Raw genomic sequence first — 20,839 nt, 5'->3', positions numbered from 1 at the left:
AAAACATACTTTTTTGGACCTTTTTAAGGATTTTTGCATGTTACGATAATGAAATAAAAAGCTTTAAATAGGTGTTGTCATATGAATAAAACTATAAAAAAAGTTTTACTATTGCACGGGTATGACACTCAGTCGTCGCCGGAGCAGTTGTTATTGAGTTAAAAAATGAAAAGAAATAGGAGCAAGGAAAAGTAAGAATGAGACTATAGTTATAATGGCAATCTCTCTCTATATATAATGGCAATCTCTCTATATATATTATGGCAATCTATTGTTATGGCTATTCATGATTGGTTTTTGTCTTCTTAGTTTTTTATATATTTATTTTTTCCTGAATTTTATTTTCTGTCTCTCAGGATTTAAAGAATAGTTTAGAAATATGACTGCACTTAATTTAAGATTCAACAAAACTTTCTCAAACAATCCTATTCTAAAAAAAACTTCCTTATTGTTCATTTAGCCCGTTTTTTATATCGTTCTAGTAGATAAGCATATATCAATATCATCAAATACATACAAATCTCTTGAATATTTATATTCGTAATATATTTTATTACCAAAAATTATAATTTTTCTTCCCCACCAAAATTTTACTTACTTCTGGGATAAGAAGTCTTCTAAAGAAATCTTTTTAATTTCTTCAAGAATTTTAAAAAATATGGACAACGGAAAGCAAGAATAAGTCTTTAACTCAATGGTAATCTATTGTTATAGTCTTTCATGTCTAATTTTTGTCTTACTTTCTCAGTTCTTTTTTCTATTTTTTTTTTTTTTTATGAATTGTTACTTTCTGTGTTTAATGATTTAAAAGACAGCTCAGAAATATGCCGCCGTTTTTTTTTTTTTTTAAGATTCTAAAATAAAACATTTTTTAAAGAATTCTATTTTGCAAACTGAGCGCTTATAAGAAATTTAGCTCGCTGTTTATTTCTTTCTAGCAAATATATATCAATACGTTAAAATATATGCAAATTTCTTGAATATCTCTGTTCGTGATATATTTTAATGTCAAATATCATAGTTTTACTTAATTCTGGTCTAAGAAGTCTTCTTAATTTCTCCAAGGATTAAAAAAAAAATAAGGGCAAGGAAAAGCAAGAATGAGATTTTAACTAAATGCCAATCCATTGTTATGGTTGTTCATGCCTAATTTTTGTCTTCACAATTTTTTTATGTATTTATTTTTTTAAATAAATTTTTAGTTTCTATCTTTAAGGATTTAAAGAACAGTTTAGAAATACGGTGCCATTTAATTTAAGATTCTGTAAAACTTTCTCAAAGTATCCTATTTTACAAACTTAGCACTTATAAGACATTTAGTCCTTTGTTTATTTTTTTCTATCAGATATACATATATCAATATGATAAAATATATTCAAATCTTTTGAATATTTGTATTTGTAATTTAATTTAATGCCAAATGTTGTAGTTTAACTTAATTCTGATCCAAAGCAATCAGAAAATTAACTTTTATTTAACGTACAGGAATCCTATCTAATGGAATACGGCAGAATCAATCTCGGCTAAGACGCTATGTCTGCAAATGTCTTATTTGCGGTACAAAAACCTATTGGAATGAGAGATGAACTCATTTGCCGATGCCACAACCACATAGTGATTTATATATTTCCGCACTGCGCACCTCTTTCACAAAAGACTGGTTCGGGACGTGATAGATCCAGGCCAAAGGCCAAGGAAGGAGGGGGGATAGACAGGGAAAAAAAGGAGGCCTCCTCGGCTTCATTTTCTTCTTCATTGATCCGGTGTTTCGTATGCATGATGTAGAAGAAAAGCGATCTCTGGACCTCACGATGAGATCCTCTGTCACGTAATATCCGATCAAAGGAAAAAAGAGACAGGGGAAAAAAACGAAGAAGAATAAGAAGGAAAAAAAAGTCGCACGTCACTCGCCCTGAGTCTGCAGTTTCTTTCGGCCCTATTTCAGTTCTTATCCGTGACTATCATCGTATTCTGACAATCGAATCTTTGGGGAAAATGGATTACCTTATCCAGGGAGGGATATTGCCGTGGAAGGCACTTTGTGCCTTTGTGTTTTATGGATCAGGAATTTCTGATGATGTTTACGAAAATATTGCTTCTGGAAAAGTATGTTTTGTAAAGCTGTCACCTGCGGCTATATATTGTGTCTGGGTAAGAGACACAAAAACTGAAACTGAGACATGCAGCAAAAACCAGCGTATTTTGTTTTCACGTATGGGAAGATAACACGCTTTGATGGAAAGAGACTGGTAAAATATATACTTTCAGGATGTAAAGGAATACATTTTGAAGTGCTAGCTGGTAATGATGTGTAGATTGAAACGCTTTAAATTTAGAATATGTTTTATAAAAGAGGAAAATATTGCAAAGAAGATGGATATCATGCTTTTCTGTACTTTTTTATTAATACTTAACTCTTTTATGTTCTAAAGAGAAAATTTTGTAATATTGTTTTCCCTCATGTACTGAATGCTCAAATGTGAGTTCCCGACTTCATATATATATATATATATATATATATATATATATATATATATATATATATATATATATTATGCTTAAATATCACAACTTGCTTGAAAATTTAACTTGCTTTCAATTTGTAAAGGCGGAATTTAGAAACCGATATTTCATTCATTTATTGATGTGCAAGAGTTTGAAAATATCATACAATTGAGTGTTTTCGATGAAACTTCAATATACCAATAATTTTTAGAGCTTAATTGTAAGTTAGACGCTCTATTTTATTTGAATTTTGATTCCATTTGAAAGACACCATTTCGTAGTGAATTTGTGAACAAAATTGATTTTTAACTTTCTCAATGCTTTTAATAATGAATTGTGATATATATTACAGGTATAAGAATAAAAAATATTAAAAAGAAAAAAAAATAAGCATTTTTTTATTAGTGTGTGTTCTGGTGGTGAGAAAGCAATAATAAATGTATGAAATGATGAAATTAATACTATACAAAATTCAAATTATGATAAGAAATACATAATAAATTAAATTATCAAGTACATGCATATACAATAAACTAATGATTTATTGAGAAATAATAATTAAATTGAGCATTTAATTAAAATAACGAGTAAGAATTACTTAATAAAGGTTAATTCTAATATTAGAGAAAGATAATTCTTCTTAAACTTAAAAATTAAAATATATTATAATTTAAATTCCAAATTTCAATTTTCTTAGAATTTTTATATCTATTTCTCTATTACAATCTTGTTTAATTGTCAGATTAAAAAATATTTCCTTCTTCTTACTAAGAATTTTATTAAAATAATTTATTACTAACAAAAGTATATTAATTTTTTTTAATAATTTGTAAGTACACTATTATATGATGCAAATGTTTTGCATTGTTTATCCAACGTCTGAATGCGTTACTTCTTGTCTAAATATATACATCCTTTGCTTTCCCTGTGTAATTCATTATTAACTATAGTAATGGAATCTTAAAATTAATTTCGTCACAATTTCTTTTTTTTTTGATGCCGCAATTTAAGCAGAATTAAGATTTATTGAAATTAATTCATTAATAGAAAATCAAGTTTCGAAAAAATTAAATTAATATCCGTTATCTGGTACTTAGATGTACAGAATTTTAAAAATCAGTTGAAATCAAGTTTAGTAAAATTCAATCAAAAATACCAAATACAATTGAGAAGTTCAATTTCAAATTGCATGATAAAACTCCATCTTTACAAATAAGGATTAAGCCAATTTAGAAGAAAGTTAGAAATTCTCGCTTAGTTTGGAGAAAAAAAATTGTTTCAAAAAGTATTTGGGAATGAAAATTATTGCGTGAAAGGGTATACTATCTATTTGATTGTTTCTTAGATACAGCGAGAATTTCTAAGGCCTTACAATTGCAGCTACTGAAGATTTGCTTACATTTTCATGCAAATAGTTGGACTCGAATTCAATACTAAGCTTGAAATGTCTTTTTATCTGTGAGAAGCGCATGCTTAATCCATTCATCTATTAAATATGGATGAATTTAGTCCAAAGTGGTTTATTTCCTCTCTTACGATCGCAGACTATGGAAACGAAATTGTTCGCTTATATTTTAAAGTAAATTTTGAAGTAATTATTTAAGGAAAGGGAAAAAAAAATGCATTTGACATGCTGAAAGAGTATTTGGATAATATTGTTATGGAAATAATCTGATTATGTACGTTGAAAGAAGCTCAACAAGTCAGATAATGAAAAATCTTGTTTTATTCCATGTATATTTCCGAAAGCAAAGAATACAGTTAAAAAAAGCGAAGATGTACATAAAGAATATCAATTGTAGACTTTAACAATGAAAGGAAGCAGCAATATATTAATTAACTTACAGCAACAGCACAATAGTGATCGGCAAAAAGCTAGCTAGTGAATACCTTTATAGTCCTACTACAGGATGTGGAATTCTCCAGGAAAATCTCAAATCTTGATTCCAAATGGAGATGGAATCATATTTTAGCGTTTTCCAGAGCATTCATTTTTACTATCAAAGTCGCCAAATTCGAAACCTAGTTTGTCATCTAAGAATCTTTGTAAATTTTTCTCACCAGTGATGTGACTATCTTCGCAAGGAACCATGCTAAAAATTCTTAACAATATGAATCATATCGCTATAACTGATAAAATAAAGCTAACTTTTATATACGAATCAGAAATCATTCACAGAAAAAAAATCATCGCCTTTATGAACATACACTTTGGTATTTCACTATATTATCACATTCGAAAAAATTTGCCTAAATTCATTATTTTCTGACAGAAATATTAATCGGTTTTAATCACAATACGTTTAAAGTTTGTTTAGATATATAATATTTCATGAATTAGTCTCAACCAACGGCATAAAAAGTAAAATCATAAATATTTAACAAGGACAAAAATTACTTTCTAGATTTATTTTCGAAGAAATATATAAATGTTTTGAAAAATGGGCACATTTTATGAAATTGATGGGAAGCATCTCTTTTCAATCTCGGAAAAGGAATTTATGATTAGACATCGTTTACTTGAAAAGAAAATTTACAATTGAAATTATCGGTGTTTAAAAAGAAAACTACAATATTCAGTAATTTAATTCACTAAAAGATGTAAAAATATTTTAAAAATTCGGAAGAATAATTAATTTTAAAAGTAAAATTGCCAGATAATTTTTAATATTATATTCTTTTGTAATCTAAGATTAATGAAACCAGTTATTGTAGCTGCAGAGTTTTTTTATTACGATAAAATGTTAAGTAAAAAAAATAAAAATAAACCCGTAGAAATCTAAAAACGACATTGATAAACTGTTAAAGGCAAAGTGCATTTTGAATGTTTTTGATGGATTTATAAGGTGACTTTTCGTGAAGTTCTTTTAACGTGACTTTCTTCGTTGTTTTTCAGATTGATAGAATCGTCTCTGATCACTTTTTGTATAGAAGACGTTAAATTCTATATTTTAGAATAAGAAAAATACTCTTAAGCAAACTTTCTCAAGTGCTTTTATAGAAGTATATTTCTTATAATATGTGATCAGAGACGATTCTATCAATCTGGAAAAGAACGAAGAAAGTCACGTTAAAAGAACTTCACGAAAAGTCACCTTATGAATCGATCAAAAACATTCAAAATGTTCTTTGCCTATAACAATTTATAATATTGTTTTTAGATTTCTTTTCTGATGTCTCTAGCAATTTTGATTAGGAAACATTATCCGGAGTAAAATGTTATTTAAATGATAGTTAAAATTTATTTTTAATGAAAGTTGCATTAGTTGGTAACAATTATAATAGAATAAATAAATTACTATGACTGTAGTACCAGAACTGTGATGCATCACCGGATGGGATGACAGATGTCTGCCTTACGCGAACATTCTGACAACCCCTGACACCGGAAACAGAATATTTCCGGAGTTTTTCTTCAGTCTGTGTGTGGTTCCCTTACTTGCATATGAGGAACCCATGTTTACTTAAAGAATGCATTTTTTATAGAATTGGTTAATTAAAATTTCTTTTAAATTATTACTTGACAAATACCTATATAACTACAATCTTTTACTTTTTTGAATACGAAGTATAGAGGAAGTAATGTATTCGTCAAAAAATTAGACCGTAAACTTCTCTTTTAAGCCTTTTAAAATAATTTTTGATTTGCCTTTAATATAATAAATATGGTCTTAAACAAATGAATTTTAAATCTGATGAACTATTCGAAAAAACAAACAGACAGAAAAAGCTGTTTTAAAAAACTAAACGGTAGAAGCACTTTATATATTAAGTATGGCGTTTATCACTTTTAGATTAGTTTAGAATGTATGGTACATACTTTCTGGAATATTAAGAAAAAAAAGTATGTAATTCTCGCAACACTAGATGGCATAAACTATTAGAAATACCGTTCATCCAATGAGAATATTTGATAGCGAAAGTCAAATCTACCCGACAAGCCAATTCAGCATTCTTCTCAGAGAAAACGTCGGAATCAGGGAAGCAATTCGTCTGAGGAAAAGAAAAAATAATCCGGAAGGTTTTTCTTTTTTATTCTTTATTTTATGTTGCGACTCCCGTTCCTTTTCGTTCTCAGCTTGTTTCTTCCAGTTTTCAAGGACTCAATTATTAGGAGTTTTCAGAAGGAAATGGAAAGTTTTTTCTTCCTAATGTCCTTGAGAAATGGAAAGTTTTAACTCAGAATAAGGTAATAACATGTAGAATTGATTTCGAAATGTCCTTATGCTTTTGCAGTCCCATTCTGGGTGAAGATGGAAAATTCAAGTTTATGAAGTGCTTCAGTGCTGAGATTTTTCTGTATAAGAATGTTATTTTACAGCCTTATTAAAATTGAAAGGATTTAATTTGATCATGGCGGTGTTCCGCAATTCCGCAGGAATAGTTGATGGATATAAGCGTAATTTGAAATATAAACTTCAAAATTGTGAACAGACGTAAAAGTTCAAATGAGCTTTGGTTTAAAGTTAGCTAGCATTTCATATATGGACACGGTTATGCAATTTAGAACCAACTTCAAACTGCTGATTTTGATGCATAGAATACACTCCAAGCCTTAGTTCCTTAATAATAATAATAATTTATAAAATTATATATTTATTATATTTATATATTTATTATATTATATATTTATTATTTTATATATTATATCCGGTATATTATATATATTATAATATATATTAATTAATAATTAACTACTTATGGTCCTGGCATAGGGGTAGCGCGTCTTCCCCTTGATCTGGTTGTCCCGGTTTGGGTGGGGTTGTTCTATTTGTGAGATGTGTGGATGTGCCCACCTGTAAAAAGCGGTTCTCCAAGCGAACAAGTGATGCGTGAGTAGCAAAGTCGTACTCTTGGCCCTAATTGGCGCTACTATAAAAACAAGAGACGCTCCCCTTCCGGCTTAAAATCGCTGTCTTCGTAACAGCGGGTTGTCCGTGGCAAGTGCCATAGGAAACAACAACATAATTGCTTATAATTTGTCCTTTATGCAATTGAGTAGGTATAGAGTGACTCTTTTTACTTTATAAAGTATAAAAAAGTATAATAAAAACATTTTAATCGTCAAAAAATTCGAACTCCAGTCACAGTTTTGATGAATATCTTCATTTCAGATTTTCCTGAATCTGAAAACACATTTTTGGAATAATCTCTGTCTGGTTATGAGCACAATAATTTAATGACGCATTAAATTTGATAGATGGGACTTAATATGTAATCTTTAATTTGATAGATGGGACTAAATATGCAACTTTTGATTTGATAGATGGGACTTAATATGTAATCTTTAATTTGATAGATGGGACTAAATATGCAACTTTTGATTTGATAGATGGGACTTAATATGCAACCTTTAATTTAATAGATGGGACTTAATATGTAACCTTTAATTTGATAGATGGGACTAAATATGCAACCTTTAATTTGATAGATGGGACTTAATATGCAACCTTTATTCCAGGTTAATAGATTTTTATCATATTTTGGATAAATTACTTTAATCGGAAGTCTTTTGTACGGCTGTCCGAAAATACGCAAACATGATAACAACAAAACCTAAAGAGATAGATAAATAAAATTTGATACATACACTTCACATCTAAAATGTAGATTCTTAAAAAAATTTAAGAATTTTGTTAAAGGGTTGACTGTCTGTCGGTAGGTAGTTTTTCACGTATGTAAACACAGTAACTCAAAAACACTATGACTTAAATAAGAGAAGTTTAATATGAAATTTTATGAGCACAATTGTAGTTGAAGGGTCAAATTTCGGTTTCAATCACTCAAAAAAAAAGCGAAAAAAAATACAAATTTTGTTTTTGTATGTTTGTACATTTACTTTTTGCCAGGGATTAATCGCCAAAAGAGATCGCCAAAATCAAATTATAAATTTAGTAAAAATGTTAAATTAAAGTCTAAAATCAACATTTAGTGATAATTGTTTGCCATTATTATACAAGGTATTCGCGGCCTTATTTAATGTCTAAAATTTTATTTTGGGGGCGGGGATAGTATCTTTTTTTACAGAGAATTCGAAAAATGTTTTCATAGACTATTTCTTCTCTTTATTCTTATGTATTAAATATATTATTATTTGTCATGGAATCCGGTATTAACCAGCAGGAGTGCCCCCCTTCCAAACTTCTCGTATATTCAAACAATCGGCCCTTTCTTTTCTATCTTCCTCTGCACCCCCTGGACTTATAATAGAGCTGTGATAGCGTAGGTAGTGAATCGAAAAACTCTCAAAGACCTCTGCAGTCCGAAATTATCAGTACCCCTTTCATCGACTTTCATATGTAGTGACGCAGTATGCCGCGTTTTGTGCCTCGTAATGTGATGAGGAAAACTAGGCACCATTATTTACACTGATCAGAGCATAAATGTTCATGCATTAGTAGTTTTGGAATAACAATAATAAACGCGTGCCAAGTTTTATTTATCATAGTCGTTGTGTTTTCATTTCATGCATTTAAATACACCCGAATATAAGAATCAGTAAATGACTTCATTTTTGAAAAATTTCATCAAAAATTAAAAATATATCTGCATTTTTGATGATAAACTTACTTATAAAATTTCATGCATACGGCTCCTAGTGTTTTTGCATTATCGTGTGTACATGTATATGGAAAAGCATAATTTCCTTCAACAATATTTTCACAAAGTTTGATAAAAATATATAAATTTGGTGTTAAAATTATTTATCAAATTCCACTGTTTTAGTTCAATGCATTTTTGAGTTTTTGTACTCAAAGATAGGAAATGTAATTAAAAAAAGTCTGTTTCGAATTCAAGGATGTTGTGAATAAATATTCACGGATGAATTGTGAATATTTATTCAAAATCTCAAAAATCGAATTCTCGGTGTATTATAATACTTTGCATGCAAACAAAAAATATATTATCCTTAACCTTATAAATATATAAATTTGGTGTTAAAATTATTTATCAAATTCCACTGTTTTAGTTCAATGCATTTTTGAGTTATTGTACTCAAAGATAGGAAATGTAATTAAAAAAAGTCTGTTTCGAATTCAAGGATGTTGTGAATAAATATTCACGGATGAATTGTGAATATTTATTCAAAATCTCAAAAATCGAATTCTCGGTGTATTATAATACTTTGCATGCAAAAAAAAAATATATATTATCCTTAACCTTATAAATATATAAATTTGGTGTTAAAATTATTTATCAAATTCCACTGTTTTAGTTCAATGCATTTTTGAGTTATTGTACTCAAAGATAGGAAATGTAATTAAAAAAAGTCTGTTTCGAATTCAAGGATGTTGTGAATAAATATTCACGGATGAATTGTGAATATTTATTCAAAATCTCAAAAATCGAATTCTCGGTGTATTATAATACTTTGCATGCAAAAAAAAAAAAAAATATTATCCTTATCCTTAGTATGACTATGAACATCAAGAATGATGAGACTTTTTATTTTTAGTCCCGTATATGAGCGTTTTATGCTTCATAGTTCCGTGAAGAAAACCTAGTAAATATTTTGGGTATTTTTTTGTCAACCATTGAAAACCAAAATTTCGCACAGAATTACGATTTTACTAAAAATTTAAAATTTATCTTTTAATGAAATTGTAAAAATCTTAAGTGTTAAAAGAAAAAATATGAAAAATGAACTAAGCTCTTTACAAGCGTTTACATGCTTTGGGATATACAGACCCATAGATTGTTATTCCGTCTCGGAGCGTATTCAAAATTGAGCATGAGTCAATACTTCAGATTTTAAAATTGTGCATCAAATTTTAGACATCAAAATCTTCATGTTGCGTAGTCATCATGTATTGAGATAGATAGATAAAATTCCCGGTTTTGTGGAAAACCACAAAACAAAATATCATTTATCGAAACAAAAGCGTTTTTGGGCTATTTTATTCCCAAAATATCCGTTTTTCGATCTTCGGAAATTTTGAAACACGGTGTTTTGTCAAAATTTCGTGGTCGAATTTTTGACGATTACAATATATTTTTGCCAATTTCGAATACGAGACAATTAAAGTAAATACAAAATTGTGAATAAACATTTATTTTTTTTAAGTGTTATACATAACTACACGCATTTTAATGTATAAACATATACATTTTGCTTCGTTTAATGTAGTATATATATATATATATATATTCTAGTATGATATAACATATTAATGTTTAAACACAATTATTTAATGTATACATTTAGAAACTCAAAATAGTAATTCCATAAATAGTATTGTCACAAATTTAGATTTCTTGCTTGGAAACTGGTCACGCAAGTTTTATTAAGTTTAAGAAGCAATTAAAAAAGGTAAAACACAATTGATTCGCAGGAAATATAAGAAATTTAATTTCGAAGGTCCAATGTTAATGAATTTCTGTGCACCGTTCGTTGGGCTTTTACAATCTAGTCAAGATGGAGTAGATTTTGTTGTTATTGTTATCAAAGAGATGGAGAAATGTTAATTCGCATGCATGTGCAGATGTTCCATTATGATCCATGAATCTAATCATATTATGATTGGTAAGCCTTGAGAGTGGATTGGAATCTACCCTATTTAATCATTCCTGCAAAAGATTTATCTTAGATTCTCACTGTCAAAGTAAAATTAGGATACCTGTGAGAAGGAATGGAATGCTAATTGATATTCTGTATTTTCTATATTTGGCACGTAAGTAGGTAAGATAGGGCTTTTTGGCAAAAGGTTTTGACAGAAAATGTCTGTTACTACATTTTCTAAATTTAATTATTACTTTATCTTTATACTCAGTTGTTTTGATGGATTGAAATTATGTAGCTGCAATTTTACTCATTTTTCAAATAGCAAAATTTTCAACATAAAATGGTTGACGCTATAAAATGAAAATCCCATCGGAACTACTTACACCCTGCCTAAGTATCTAAAATAATTCCTTGTCAAGGTCATTGAGACAACACGGAGTTAAAAAGTAAGATTGAGTCGCCATTATGATCATCACTGGTTATGGTAGAATACCTCCTGTAAGAGATATGCCCCCTTATGTAAGTATAGGTAATTGAACCCAATTGATATATTCATCAAAAAAATAAGAGCCAACCACTAAACCAGAAGTATTTCATTCACATATTTGAAGTATATTTTGGTGAGTATCCGTGAAATAGTAGTTTATTCCAAAATCATAATTAATTTCATATACAGGTGTTTATTAAAATAATAGACTTTTAAATGCAGAATGATACAAATGCAGTGGAAATATTTTTAAAATAAAGCTTAAGAATGCTCTGAATAATTTCGTAAAAGCGAGAAATACTTTTATTGTAGAATGTTTGTAGTTTGATTTATGTCTCTTATTATTTTGAAGGACAGATATGAAGGATGATGCAACAGAATTACTTTATATCATGTAAGCATCATGTAAACTAATCATTGTATCACTTGAGATGACATTAAAAATGACTCTGAAACCAATTAATTTTCATAAATTGTTTTTTGTTATTTTCTTCTAATAATTATTGTACAATTTTATATATTTTAATTTTATTCCAGTGTGTATAAATGAAATTCGATATGTGATAATTCAGCCATTTTCTGATGTTTTTGAAATTTTGTACAATTTTATCTTTTTGATGGCAATAGATTATTTTTTTATATTCGGAATTTAACTATCAGTTAATCCTTTAATTAAATTAAATGTCATTTTCATAGCACCAATTTGTAAATTAAAAGAATCAATTCCAAACTTCTCTAATATTTTTTATAATGAATGATGGAATAAAAACTGAAATAAAGAAAATAATTAAATACAAAAATATGATAAAAATTATAAAAGCGCGTTCTTAAAGAATTTTTTGTGCATAATTTAGTTGTTAATATAAGAAAGTGGATATGATGGTTAAGTATTGCGTTCAAATAGATGATATAGTTAATTATTTTTAGAGCCTCTATTTAATGAAAAATTCTGTTAAGTTTCTCAGCTTTATGTTTCATTTACTTTTCTGGTAATTTTTTAATGTTTTCTTTATTTACATTTTGGACTGTTTAGTCTAGATTTCAAAGGTGAAAATAACATCATCTGAACGGGATTGAGAGCAAATAGAAAAACATTTTTAATTGCAGATTATGTTATTTATTTTTTGTGCTTTCATTTTTTATTTTATTTATCACTGTTGATTTCATCACAGTATTCGAATGTATGTTGTATTTCAAATATTTACATGTTAGGAAATACAATAACCTCTCAAAGTTTAAAATATTTCCCGAATGTTAAATTATATTTAGTTAAACAAATGGAGAATATGATATGAAGTTCAGAATAGGTTTCATCCCGTAAAAGTTCATAAAAAATCAATATCTCGTGATTACAGGCATTTAAAAATACTTATTGTGGGGAAGATCTGTCGAAATATCACATTCCAGTGCTTCTTCAATCAGTTTATTTCCCTGATCTCACCCCATGTGATTTCTGAGAATGAATAATTTGATTAAAGAATAACTATTCTTAGGCTTATCTCCACTTTATAAGCTCCAAAACTTCATAGAACATGCGTTCATTACGGCAAGGTGATGTCTTTCACGATATGACATTATTTTTCAAAAACGTCACATTCTGTTACTTCCACGATCATCTTATTCCCATGATCTCATCCAATATTCCTTTTTCTTCCGATGAAGAATTGATTACGGGACAACTATTCTCAAGTTCTAAAGAAGTGCAGCGAAAAAAGTACTGAGATGGTAAAATAGGTCTCATAGTACGCGTTTATATTTGATCTGCTTAGGTTGTTAAGTCACTATGACACCTCTATAATTACTTTATAGAGACACCAAATAAAAAGATTTTTATCTTTATTCTTTTCTATACTAAAATAAGTTCTGATTTTTTTTTTTTGAATATTGTAGCATAATAATGAACTTAATTTCGAAAAGTTCAACTCTACAAGAAATTAATTAAAGATGAAACTTCATAAATCAATTATTTTTTAGAAACTACCGCTAATTTAATATACAAAATTCAATTGAAGAAATCATATTTAATTTTATTGTTTTACACATAACTGTAACTTTTAGCTTATCCAATCTCCCCAAAGAATTTTCAGTATGTAATGAAACTATGAAATGTTATTTAACTGAAAACTACTTACATTTGGCTGATTCAGTGATAGACCCTTTAATACAACCATTCAATCTAATAAAAAAAAGCATCTCGGATGATCTCATCATAAAAGTGTTTGTCCACCGCTCTAACTTAATATGAAAAAAATATTCTTCACCTTGTTGCTGATTTAATGTTCGAATTTATACTTTCTATTAAATTTATATAATCCCAGTATCTCGTTTGCTTGACTTTAAAATTACTTGTGACTTCATATACCCCCGAGGTTTTGTTTCTATTTCAGCTTGGCAAATTAGATTTCATTTTTTTCAGGATTCAATTCTTCATACTTTTTATTTTCATATAGTTCATATCTGGTGACCAGAAATTATTTTTTGAAGAATTTGTTTAACATTTTAAAATAATATTTAGATGAAAATTTTTAAATAAAAATAAAAATTTAAATAGATTGTTGCTTATTGTTGAATGAAGTGGATGACCTCTAAGCGTAGAAACAGTAGCAATAAGGTACTGCATGAATCAGTGAAATATGTGATTTTGAAATTTATCGACATTTTTAATGCATTTGTTTATATTATATTGTTTGATGTCTATAACGATTTCAATTATTATCAGTTTTATGTAATTATCAGTTAATTATTAACTTTATTTAATTTTGCTTCAAGAAGACATACATTATTTGGTTTTGAAATCGAAAGAAATGTTAATAAGTTTCCACATTAATTATAATAATGTATTAAAACTATTACAAATTAAAACTTAAGAATATTTTTAAAAATCACGTATTTAATTACTTCGCTGAAATTTAATAGATATTTTATTTAATAAACACATCAAAGCAACAGCAGATCTAAATAAATATTTCAAAAGTGCATAAAAAGGATTTTAAAGTACCTCCATTTTATAGCATTCTTTTAAGGTTGAGAAGAAATCTTAGCTATAGAAATTGGCATAATATAAGAATTTATTTGCCGAGAAGGGATATTTTATTGGAATCGTAAGATTTTATTTTTATTATGGTTTCTTAGCTAATTTGTGAAATTTCGATGGAGGCTTTCAAGTTTGATTTAAATTTAGAATGTTGGGAAAACATTAAATACTGGATTGAATTTCGATTTATGTCAATTTTTACAGCATTGCACAATTATTTATATTTTTATCGTTTAGACATACTTTTAATTATTTAAATTTAATAAATTGATAAAACTGTTTTTTAATAATTTGACTTGATTTACGGAGATTTTGCTAAAGAAATTTTTATAAAACAAGTGATAAGTGTAAAGAAAGCAACTAAAAATAAAATTATTGATATTTTGTAATTACACTATTTTTGCAACTATGGTTGAAATTTTTTATAAATTTCGCAGCATTAAGTCTAGATATTGCTTATATTATTTACATAATAAAAGAAAAACATATATGTATAAATCTAATAAGTTTATAATGTGATTACTCATCAAAATTATTGACAAAATAATGATACCAAATCCAGACTTTCACTTAATTTCTGTTTAGAATTGTAACTACTACTATTTCAAATTACAAAAAATTCTACAATTTTAGCAAAACAATTTTCGGAAATTGATTATTGATTTTAAAAATATGAATAAATCTGCTTCTTTTTAATTAAAAATTCATCAAAGTAGTACTTAAAATTAATGAATAAATTTTAAGAAATGATAATAATATTAAATTTAATTTATCTGCTATTTAAACGTTCGTTTCAAACTATTGCTCGCACAGATATGAATAATATATAAACATAAACTCACCAAGTTTTATTGTTTTAGTCACATGACACACGTTCAAGCGATAGTTGAACTCGTTACACAGATTTCGTAGCGCCATCCTTTCAATGGTCATAATCGCAGAACGGATCCATTCTCTGAACTCTTCTAAGGTTTTTGGTAGAGGGAGTGCATAAAAAAGATCCTGGATGTGTCCTGAAATGAAAAACACCAAAGGTTTCAAATCAGGTCACCTGGGAGGTCGATTTTACTTTTGCTAACATGCCCAATCAAATACAAACAAACAATCATTGGCTAGGTATGGATGAATTTAATTGTTCGAATAAGAGGTTGTCCCATCCTGCGATCGATTTCAATTGTCGACAGAATCGATTTCAATTGTCACAAAAGTCCGTGGATTGCCAATGGTCTAGAAATGCACTATTGATAAGATGACGCTACAAAATGCATGGAACAAGTTCAACTGTCGTCAGCTTTCAACTATTGCCTCAGTGTGAGCAAATAAGGCATTTATAATAATTTGAGGTTATTTTTTTTTTAATATTCATATTTGTATGTGGTATACTTTTAAATATATAGTATAGCACCTACAGTATAACGCATAGTGTAGCACATACAGTATAACGTATAGTATAACACTCGTAAAATTGAATAAATCACTTATTGAATCTCTGTATTTCGAATGTAAGGAAATGGAACATCCTTATATAATAAATCATATCAATAATTTATTATAAAATTTAATCGTTGACATAATTAAGGGAGATCTATTTAATTTTAAATTAATAGATAAACAATAGAAAAAGTGAATTTTAAGAAATTGTTTCAAAACTCTTCTTAAAAATTTGTTTTGACTTCTTAAATTTTCATCACTAGAATCCCTTTTACTATTGATTTTTTTTAATGTTTTAAATGATTCAATTTAATAGATTTTTTTAGTTAACTAAATAAAAGTTATAGAAAAACATAGAAAAAGAAATAGAAAAACATTTTTAATTGCAGATTATGTTATTTATTTTTTGTGCTTTCATTTTTTATTTTATTTATCACTGTTGATTTCATCACAGTATTCGAATGTATGTTGTATTTCAAATATTTACATGTTAGGAAATACAATAACCTCTCAAAGTTTAAAATATTTCCCGAATGTTAAATTATATTTAGTTAAACAAATGGAGAATATGATATGAAGTTCAGAATAGGTTTCATCCCGTAAAAGTTCATAAAAAATCAATATCTCGTGATTACAGGCATTTAAAAATACTTATTGTGGGGAAGATCTGTCGAAATATCACATTCCAGTGCTTCTTCAATCAGTTTATTTCCCTGATCTCACCCCATGTGATTTCTGAGAATGAATAATTTGATTAAAGAATAACTATTCTTAGGCTTATCTCCACTTTATAAGCTCCAAAACTTCATAGAACATGCGTTCATTACGGCAAGGTGATGTCTTTCACGATATGACATTATTTTTCAAAAACGTCACATTCTGTTACTTCCACGATCATCTTATTCCCATGATCTCATCCAATATTCCTTTTTCTTCCGATGAAGAATTGATTACGGGACAACTATTCTCAAGTTCTAAAGAAGTGCAGCGAAAAAAGTACTGAGATGGTAAAATAGGTCTCATAGTACGCGTTTATATTTGATCTGCTTAGGTTGTTAAGTCACTATGACACCTCTATAATTACTTTATAGAGACACCAAATAAAAAGATTTTTATCTTTATTCTTTTCTATACTAAAATAAGTTCTGATTTTTTTTTTTTTGAATATTGTAGCATAATAATGAACTTAATTTCGAAAAGTTCAACTCTACAAGAAATTAATTAAAGATGAAACTTCATAAATCAATTATTTTTTAGAAACTACCGCTAATTTAATATACAAAATTCAATTGAAGAAATCATATTTAATTTTATTGTTTTACACATAACTGTAACTTTTAGCTTATCCAATCTCCCCAAAGAATTTTCAGTATGTAATGAAACTATGAAATGTTATTTAACTGAAAACTACTTACATTTGGCTGATTCAGTGATAGACCCTTTAATACAACCATTCAATCTAATAAAAAAAAGCATCTCGGATGATCTCATCATAAAAGTGTTTGTCCACCGCTCTAACTTAATATGAAAAAAATATTCTTCACCTTGTTGCTGATTTAATGTTCGAATTTATACTTTCTATTAAATTTATATAATCCCAGTATCTCGTTTGCTTGACTTTAAAATTGCTTGTGACTTCATATACCCCCGAGGTTTTGTTTCTATTTCAGCTTGGCAAATTAGATTTCATTTTTTTCAGGATTCAATTCTTCATACTTTTTATTTTCATATAGTTCATATCTGGTGACCAGAAATTATTTTTTGAAGAATTTGTTTAACATTTTAAAATAATATTTAGATGAAAATTTTTAAATAAAAATAAAAATTTAAATAGATTGTTGCTTATTGTTGAATGAAGTGGATGACCTCTAAGCGTAGAAACAGTAGCAATAAGGTACTGCATGAATCAGTGAAATATGTGATTTTGAAATTTATCGACATTTTTAATGCATTTGTTTATATTATATTGTTTGATGTCTATAACGATTTCAATTATTATCAGTTTTATGTAATTATCAGTTAATTATTAACTTTATTTAATTTTGCTTCAAGAAGACATACATTATTTGGTTTTGAAATCGAAAGAAATGTTAATAAGTTTCCACATTAATTATAATAATGTATTAAAACTATTACAAATTAAAACTTAAGAATATTTTTAAAAATCACGTATTTAATTACTTCGCTGAAATTTAATAGATATTTTATTTAATAAACACATCAAAGCAACAGCAGATCTAAATAAATATTTCAAAAGTGCATAAAAAGGATTTTAAAGTACCTCCATTTTATAGCATTCTTTTAAGGTTGAGAAGAAATCTTAGCTATAGAAATTGGCATAATATAAGAATTTATTTGCCGAGAAGGGATATTTTATTGGAATCGTAAGATTTTATTTTTATTATGGTTTCTTAGCTAATTTGTGAAATTTCGATGGAGGCTTTCAAGTTTGATTTAAATTTAGAATGTTGGGAAAACATTAAATACTGGATTGAATTTCGATTTATGTCAATTTTTACAGCATTGCACAATTATTTATATTTTTATCGTTTAGACATACTTTTAATTATTTAAATTTAATAAATTGATAAAACTGTTTTTTAATAATTTGACTTGATTTACGGAGATTTTGCTAAAGAAATTTTTATAAAACAAGTGATAAGTGTAAAGAAAGCAACTAAAAATAAAATTATTGATATTTTGTAATTACACTATTTTTGCAACTATGGTTGAAATTTTTTATAAATTTCGCAGCATTAAGTCTAGATATTGCTTATATTATTTACATAATAAAAGAAAAACATATATGTATAAATCTAATAAGTTTATAATGTGATTACTCATCAAAATTATTGACAAAATAATGATACCAAATCCAGACTTTCACTTAATTTCTGTTTAGAATTGTAACTACTACTATTTCAAATTACAAAAAATTCTACAATTTTAGCAAAACAATTTTCGGAAATTGATTATTGATTTTAAAAATATGAATAAATCTGCTTCTTTTTAATTAAAAATTCATCAAAGTAGTACTTAAAATTAATGAATAAATTTTAAGAAATGATAATAATATTAAATTTAATTTATCTGCTATTTAAACGTTCGTTTCAAACTATTGCTCGCACAGATATGAATAATATATAAACATAAACTCACCAAGTTTTATTGTTTTAGTCACATGACACACGTTCAAGCGATAGTTGAACTCGTTACACAGATTTCGTAGCGCCATCCTTTCAATGGTCATAATCGCAGAACGGATCCATTCTCTGAACTCTTCTAAGGTTTTTGGTAGAGGGAGTGCATAAAAAAGATCCTGGATGTGTCCTGAAATGAAAAACACCAAAGGTTTCAAATCAGGTCACCTGGGAGGTCGATTTTACTTTTGCTAACATGCCCAATCAAATACAAACAAACAATCATTGGCTAGGTATGGATGAATTTAATTGTTCGAATAAGAGGTTGTCCCATCCTGCGATCGATTTCAATTGTCGACAGAATCGATTTCAATTGTCACAAAAGTCCGTGGATTGCCAATGGTCTAGAAATGCACTATTGATAAGATGACGCTACAAAATGCATGGAACAAGTTCAACTGTCGTCAGCTTTCAACTATTGCCTCAGTGTGAGCAAATAAGGCATTTATAATAATTTGAGGTTATTTTTTTTTTAATATTCATATTTGTATGTGGTATACTTTTAAATATATAGTATAGCACCTACAGTATAACGCATAGTGTAGCACATACAGTATAACGTATAGTATAACACTCGTAAAATTGAATAAATCACTTATTGAATCTCTGTATTTCGAATGTAAGGAAATGGAACATCCTTATATAATAAATCATATCAATAATTTATTATAAAATTTAATCGTTGACATAATTAAGGGAGATCTATTTAATTTTAAATTAATAGATAAACAATAGAAAAAGTGAATTTTAAGAAATTGTTTCAAAACTCTTCTTAAAAATTTGTTTTGACTTCTTAAATTTTCATCACTAGAATCCCTTTTACTATTGATTTTTTTTAATGTTTTAAATGATTCAATTTAATAGATTTTTTTAGTTAACTAAATAAAAGTTATTTTGAATACAATTTCACGGAAGTTCCTTTAATAAAACAAAAGACTTTGCCAATAAAATGTTTTTGACTAAAGAATTATTTCATGAAATTTCAGCTCATTGATCCCAATTTCGAATTGTAAGATGAATTTAAATTAAAACCTCGTTTATGTGGAAATTCAATTTCGAATACAGCTCTTTTTGAAAAGCAAAAGCCATCAAAGAACAAGGAAAAGAAATTCATTTGAAAGGGAATAAATATTTCAAATTTTCTTTTTAACATAGCACTTTCTAGTTTCATATTTATTTAAGCCACATACCCAAATGCATGGTACCAATAAAGGCAGAAAATATTTATTAAATAGGTCATCATCGGATGACATAAACTATTAGAGTTGCCGTTCATCCAATAAGTATACTTGATAGCAAAAGTCAAATTTACTCGACAAGCCAATTCAGCATTCTACTCGGAGAGAACGGCGGAATCAGGAAAGCAATTCGTCCAAGACGAAAAACAAGAAAAATGCTAGGAAAGTTTCTTCTCTTTATTTTTCTCTTGCAACTCCCTTTTCTTTTTATATCTAGTTTGCTTCCACCAGCATTCAGACACTCACTTATTTGAAGTTTTCAAAGGATAATACTTTTTTTTTTTTATCTCTTCTGATGTGAAGTTCCGTCTGAATGGTAAGTTTCGTCTCTAAATGGATGATAAAATGTAAGAATCATTTTGAAATAGCGCACTTGCAGTTGGTGTCGATGGGAAATTTAAGTTCATAAAGTGGTTTTAGTGTAGAGATTTATCTGCTGAA

The 20,839-nt window shown here is 27.8% G+C and overlaps 1 long non-coding RNA gene across 1 annotated transcript in view; it reads right to left on the bottom strand.

Moving 5' to 3' along the window:
* LOC129969527 (uncharacterized) overlaps window positions 1-20,839 on the bottom strand; it is a 124,135-nt gene that overhangs the window by 67,733 nt on the left and 35,563 nt on the right. The window contains exons 2-3 of the long non-coding RNA XR_008784527.1: window positions 19,120-19,290; window positions 15,372-15,542 (exon numbers count right to left, since the gene is read on the bottom strand). This is a non-coding gene — a long non-coding RNA (uncharacterized LOC129969527). The remainder of the gene's footprint in view (window positions 1-15,371; window positions 15,543-19,119; window positions 19,291-20,839) is intronic.

The sequence above is a fragment of the Argiope bruennichi genome, chromosome 5 (assembly GCF_947563725.1).
Source record: "Argiope bruennichi chromosome 5, qqArgBrue1.1, whole genome shotgun sequence".
In the NCBI taxonomy this organism is placed as follows: domain Eukaryota; kingdom Metazoa; phylum Arthropoda; class Arachnida; order Araneae; family Araneidae; genus Argiope; species Argiope bruennichi.
Note: the sequence above shows the minus strand (reverse complement) of the source record. Positions and strands in the feature narration are given on the sequence as shown.